The 7,455-nt window shown below is 31.9% G+C and overlaps 1 long non-coding RNA gene across 1 annotated transcript in view; it reads left to right on the forward strand.

Moving 5' to 3' along the window:
• The window catches only part of LOC123289733 (uncharacterized), a 62,888-nt gene extending 59,505 nt beyond the window's left edge, over positions 1-3,383 (forward strand). The window contains exon 8 of the long non-coding RNA XR_011506624.1: positions 956-3,383. This is a non-coding gene — a long non-coding RNA (uncharacterized lncRNA). The remainder of the gene's footprint in view (positions 1-955) is intronic.
• The last annotated feature ends 4,072 nt before the right edge of the window (positions 3,384-7,455 follow it).

Here is a 7,455-nt window from a genome sequence, read left to right on the forward strand (position 1 = left end):
GCTGTGATGTTTTCTCTTTCCACACTCTGCCATGAGGATAGCATAAAAAAAGTGTGCCTATATGTTATTAATCACCACAGCTCATGCCCTGTCCTTTTATCCAAATATCTATTACTTTTCAATAGTCTACTTCCATTTATAAATAGGTGCACTGGGTGTGGGATATTTCTTAATATCCTTTAGTGGGTGGCCAAATTCTGAAAGTAAATACTATATTGGAAGTTATTTATAATATGGGGAGGAAACTATGGTTTCCTCAAGAAAACCAAATCTTTTCAGAAATATTGAATTTAAGTGTCTAAGTATGTATTTAAGTATTAATTAAGTATTGAATTTAACATATTTTCAATGCAGGTTTTCATATAGAAGACACTGAGTAATGTCAATATTATAGATGACCTAAAATTCTTAGAGTGACTACAGGAATGAGCTTTTAAGGGTGTTCCTACAATATCTTTTGGTGAAATAACACCACTGTACTCAAATAATCTGATAGGGTACCGAGACTGAATAATCTACATAAGAAACTCCTTGATTGTATGGCCTAATCCGTGTTTAAATCTGTAATAGCCTGCAAAGATAAATGGACTCCATATGCTTCATAAACTCCTTCCAAGTAATATTATAGTGTGTCAGTCTGCTTTTTGTAAAAGGTTAAGAAGCTTAAAAAACACTTGCAACTGTTTGTACAGTGAATGATGGTAAATTTGAATTATTTCAAGAACTAGGTGAAAAACACACATGCCAATGCTTTCAAAAATACTTTAAAGACAAAATTTATCCTTTTACTTATGTGAAGCAATGTTTTCACGTGGACCATTGTTATTTCTCATTATTCTATATGTTGAAGCATACATATGTATTGATAAATGAGGGGAGCAAGAAGAAAAAGAGAAAGGGAGATTTTCTAATATTAATCAAGTACTGAGTGCCATTATTTCTCTTTTTCTTATAGATTTCAAAATATTTGCATGTCTCAGTAAATTAAAAGGAGGATATGAATAGAAAGGAGAAGGAGCAGTTTTCAATATCAGCCAACTATCGAGCTGTGAAGTATAAAACACTATTAAAGCTAAAGATGGTAAAAAGTTATTAAAAAATGCCAAAAATAATCAAAAGAGGTGGAAAAGCAATTAGATCCCAAAGGATACTAATTAATGCTCAACTATAAAAATAAAAGACGCACAATTTACTTTAGTCATCAGCTGTGCGATAATATCTGCCCTGCCCATTTCATGTCTATGCTCTGAGGATTGAGAGGGATGGGTGCAAAGGAACACTGGAAACTGTAGATCACTGTGTCTTAGTTATCTAGGTGACCATTATTTTACTTGCTTTTTACTTTTCGTAAAATATTTTTAAATTAATAACTATGTGAAGTTGCTAAGTAAAACTCAGATGCATACCTAGACGCGCCATCGGATTCTCCCAAGCGGTGTTGTTCATCATAAAGAATTGATGATTGCTGAAATTATGATGAAGACATCATGTCTATAGTTAATAGTAAGGTATTGTAAACTTGAAAATTTAAGAGCGTAGATCTCACATTGAGTATTTTTATCCACCTAAAAAAGCAAAAAAAAATCCCAAAGGGCTACAAAGAAGCTTTTGGAAGTGATGCATATGTTTATTACCCCATTTCTCTGTTTGTGGTGATAGTAATATGATTATATACATATGTCCAAACTCATTAAATTGCATATATTATGTATGGATTTTTATACACTAATTATAACTCAGTAAAGCCATGGGGAAAAACATATTAGAAGAATGTAAAAGCCAAATACAAGACACATTGAAAAGCCTGGAAAATGACGGTTCTTTTTTTATGCTTACTTTCCAATAAATATAAGCATAAACTTACTAGAATTCATTTGGTGTATTTCCATATCTGCTTCATGATAGTCTAGTTTATATTTTAGGCATGTCCTATCTCCTATTATAAATTGTAAACTGTTTGAATTTATGTGTGTATGTATATATATATATGTATGCATATATGTGGAATGTATATATATCTTAAATACTAGTGTCAAAATAATATTGCTGGTACAGTGGTGTGGTTGGCAATAAGAAGGCTTCTTCACTAATTGTTCCCTGGAAGTTATACTTTCATATAGGTATATAACTTATTACTGTTTACACATGCTACCTCACCCTAAAGACTAGCTCATTGGATAAAGACAACTGATACCATTAGAATAGGATTACAGCGAGAAACTTAAAAACAAGAGAAAAGCCTTAGAATCACAAAAGAGTTATCACAAAGGAATACGTTGGCAAAGGCCATCCAAGAATGTTAAGGGGAAGATTGAGCCCTGGAAAGTGTATCCACTTACATCCTTTCATTATGATTTCATGCTCATCAAACCAGATTCTGACCACTATATATCTTCCCCAGACATTGCCTATGGGGAACAAGAATAAACAGACTAGATACTCAAGGCAAATTTTCAAATAAATAGATGGACAACAATTGCAACTTAAAATTAACTCCTCTGAATACTTTCACTGTATGTTTTTGCTCCTCATTTGGCTGCAAATTACAAACTTCCTTATATCAGACTTATTTCATCTCATATGCTATTTTTCTTAATGTATAACATACCATGCTTGATTTTCTTGCCTAGGCTATATATACTTTGAAATAGAGCTATGTTTTACACTCACTTATAGCAGGTTCAGAGAAATATTTATTTATTTGTTTGTTTGCTTTTTGAGGAAGATTAGCCCTGAGCTAACATCTGCTGCCAATCCTCCTCTTTTTGCTGAGGAAGACTGGCCCTGAGCTAACATTGTGCCCATCTTCCTCCACTTTATATGTGGAACACCTACCACAGCATGGCTTGCCAAGTGGTGCCATGTCTGCACCCGGGATCTGAACTGGCGAACTCTGGGCTGCCGAAGCAGAACATGTGCACTTAACCGCTGTGCCACCGGGCCAGGCCCCATTTTTTGATTTCTCATGATAAAAATAAAAACAACATCCAATCTGTAATTCTATGTGTCAAATAAGAGAGAGCATCGCTAATTCATTTTTCCTTCAATGCTTAGACTATAAAACAAATCTGTAATTTCTGAGCTTCAGCATCTAGAAGTGTGTATTTAAGTTTGAAATTATAGCATCAATTAAACATATCTGGAAATCACTTTCTAAAACAAAATGTAGGAAGATACCAGGAGAGATGAGACATGCGCTCTGAGCTAATTAGTATTCTGGAATATTTTCAGTTAGAGGGGTGTTTTCCACAAAATGCGTTTACCATTGATGTAATTGGAAGCATAGAGCATCTCACTGAAAAGACTAAAAATTGTAAGATTCCATTTCATGTTTCTAGAGTCATTTCTATTTTTGTCAAAGACTCCAATAAAGCACATTTGAACTCATATAGCTTCCTTCACACCTTCATGCCCATCCCACCCCCCCTTTCTTCGCTACTACTGTTTCTATCCTACCAACTTGCTTTTCAGTTAAAGTACGTAACTAAAAAAACCCACTCACATATACACTGATTTCCTAAGCAATCTTTAAGTCGATAAAATATTCCAGGATTTCTAAATAATATTTACACAGTTTTTCCTTTTTACAGTGCATGAGACAGTTATGTAAATATTTGTTAAAACAATGCAGTATTGACTCGATAAATGATATTGATTCAGCTACTTAACATGTTTATAGTCCATCAAAAACACAGTATTTCTATTTAGCTTTAATATATTGAAATTTTAAAAACATTTAAATCACTTTTCTGAGTCTACCTTCAAGTTAGTTACCAAAAAATGCTATTACATTTACCCATTTGAATATATCACAAAATACATTTTAAGGTGTCTCACACTCTAAACAAATCATTAAAGTAAAAGTAAATTTGAAAAATGTAGGCTGCATATGGACAATTGTAATTGAGTCATAACTACTAAGAGTGTGCCTTCCTCTCGGTTCTCAATTACAGACATATTTACGTCTTCTGAGGTTATGCTGCGTGCTTCCTAAGATCTGCGGCGGTCTGTAATTTTGATAGATGTGTATTGGTGAAGAATGAATGAATGGATGAAGAAGTACAAGAATATAGCTACTGTGATGTACAAAACATTGATGATATAGGGATTGCTTTGATGAAAAGCATATTAGTTGTTTTCTCTTTGAACACTGCCTCTGGGACTGAAGAGCTGCACTTTGGATCTTGTAAGGACTTCTAGTTTGCATAGAACAGTATCTCCTTTTAAAACCAGCCTGAATATTTTGCTGCCCTCAGCAGGACACCACAGCATGTGCAACTCTTAATTTCATTGAGGAGAATTTTGAATATTTGCCTATAAATATTCATATCGTTCTATGCATGTACATATAAAATCCTACTGGAAGCCTTATAACATTTCTAATATTTTTCATTAATTCATTAATTAATTCATTCATTCATTCAACTTTAAAACTAAGGGACAAGCAATATCAAATAAAGACAATTGAAAACTAGCAGAAATTACTAGCAATAAAGCATGCTGATATGGGAAATTTTAGTTTTACAGTAATTTATGACGACAATTCTAAAAATAAGCTTAGTTTGTACAGCCTATATGATAGTGTATCATGTACAATTAAATTTTAGAATATAGGATTTATTTCAGCAGCAACACAATAATAACAGATCCATAGTTTATATAAAATGGTAACTATTCAAATACAAGGAAAAACATTCCCTTGTCAGGTGAAAAAACTACTGATTTGGCCACAGAAGCATGTGTCTAATTAAAGCCAGGGAGAAAGGGTGAGGCAGCCACAGAGATCCACGGAGCACGTCACTCGCATCGTAGACTTTCAGGATGTAAAGGGAGAGACATTATTACCTACTCACTTTTCCTCAAAGACTTCCTTTTTTTTGGTCTTTCAAATTAATGATCACTGATAATTGCTTACCTTTTTACACTGCATTTTGTTTTTTATGTGAAAACGACACTGTTTTCTGAGCCACTTTTACTTAGAAAACTAGCCTTATTGTTATAGAAAGATCTATATTTGTGAGTTGTCATTAGCTGTAGAATTCTTGAAGTAAAACACTTGAGGACCTCGAGGGCATTATGCTAAGTGAGATAAGTCAGACAGAAAGAGACAAATACTGTATGATATCACTTATATGTGGAATCTAAAAAGTCCCATCTCATAGGAACAGAGAGTGGAATGGTGGTTTCCAGGCACTGGTGGGTGGGAAATTGAAGAGATGTTGGTCAAAGTATACAAACGTGGAGTTAGAAGATGAATAAGTTCTGGGGATCTGATAACGCACAGCATAGTGATTATAGTCAATAATAATGAATTAAACACTTCAAAGTCGCTAAGAGACCACATCTTAAATATTTTCACCACAAAAAAGAAATGATGATTATGTGATGTATTAGAGGTGTTAACTAATGCTACAGTGATACTCACATTGTGATATATAAATATATCACATTAACACTTTGTGTACCTTAAACTTATGCAAATATATCTTAATAAAGAAATATAAGATACAAAAAAAGAAAACACTTCAGATTTTTACGCTGATAAAGAAAGGACAATAGTTCTTATCCAATGGCTTGCTTTTACACATTGGTAAGTACAGATTGGTGAAGTCAGAGATATTCCATGATCTCCCTGGTAGAGCTTCAGATGGTATAAAACTTACTACTGTCCAGATTTTAATGAATAATAAAACCATTTGTCCTTTGCTTGAGAGTTTGTCCTGAATATATATATATGTATATATGTTTTTATATATATATATTCGAAAAACATATAAACTTTGAAACAGATTCAAGAATATTATAGTTAATAAACTGTGTCTAATGGATATTTGTGTTTATTTTATTTTTCATTTTAACATACACTTATATGTGTTTATTTTTTCTTGATTAATCATCAAGAAAAATGCCTTTTTTTTACTCTTTTCAAACAGTGTTTTTTTCTCCTTCATTCCCACATTTTTGTTTTTATCTTCTCTATTATATCTTTGTTATCTGATTTGTTAATTTCTTGCTAACGTGAGAGTTAAGTAGTTTCTACTTTCCTTGGGTATATTTAGTGTTCTTTCTTGACTTAAGCTAGCCATTATTGCTCACTGTTTTCATCTTTTTATTCTCTTCTAATATATACATTAAATCCATAATTTTTCTTTAATATATCCTTGTCCACTGTTTGTATATGTAGTATTTTCATTGACTTCCATTTTTATGTTATATGTAAGTCCATCTGGAGATATTTAGAAGTGCATTTTAAAATTTCCAAACACACTCTTTGTATTTGATGTTGATTTCTGACCTAAATTGCATTGTGGTTCAAGCATAGGATGTTTCACAATCATACTTTAAAAGTGTTACACTAGCTTTAAAGTCTAGTACCTGATCAGTTGTAATACATATTAACTTATTTATTAACATTTAACATTAATTAACAGTAACCCTTACTAACATTTAAGAACATCTTTCTTCTAAACATTTGATGTTACATACAATTGTCCAGATATTTTATTTTCTATAATTTTGTCTACTTGAATGCACAAATATTTGATGTAAGCACGTTAATGCATTATAATACGATGATGAATTTTCAAAAATTTCATCAAAATTAGATTACTTTTTGCTCATATATTTATGTTTATCAGAAGTTAATCTATTTTGTTTGATATTAATATAAATAATCCTGCTTTCTCTTGGTGAGTATTTGATTGGTATATATTTGTTGTCATCTTTTACTCTTATCTTCTCTGTTTTCTCATGTATTAGTTACGGCTTTTGGAAATGGCATAGCAGCCAATTTTTATATCTTAACTGGCAAACTTATTGTTTTCATTCATCATCATTCCTGATATATTTGAATTTATTTCTACTTAGATATTTTGCCTTTCCATTCACCCTTCTTTTCATATGCTTTTTATCTTTTATTGTCTTGTTTTGATAGGGCATTTTTCTCTAATTCTGACTTTTCCATTTGGCACGTTAGAATTTATTCAGTCTATTTTTACACTTTTAATGGGTATGCTTGAAACTTTACCACGCATACTTATGTTAATGAGGCTAAAAAATCTAAACTGAAATTATTTAATTATCTTCATCTTTAACAATACAAAAGCTTTAGAATACTTTAACTTCTATCAGCCTTCACAGATTACATGTTTCTGTAGTTCAGTTTAAGAAGATAATTTATGTTTGATTTTTTGTTTCTTTGACTTGCTCGTATGTATACAATTTCTTGCTTATATTCTTTCTTTTACTTCAGTCATTCCTCTGAGTTCATTTTCCATTAGACCTATAAAGTTAAAATGTCTTTGATCTCAAGTACTTCATTGTTTATGATAATTGTGACTCAAATGTAACTCTCATTAATTTGTATGTAAACTCTTTCTCTAGGGAAGAGCTTCGAATCCACTCTTGATCTTTCACAGTTTTTTGTCACTTACTCTTTTGAGCACTTGCCAAGCC

The sequence above is a fragment of the Equus asinus genome, chromosome 11, assembly GCF_041296235.1.
Source record: "Equus asinus isolate D_3611 breed Donkey chromosome 11, EquAss-T2T_v2, whole genome shotgun sequence".
Classification (NCBI taxonomy): domain Eukaryota; kingdom Metazoa; phylum Chordata; class Mammalia; order Perissodactyla; family Equidae; genus Equus; species Equus asinus.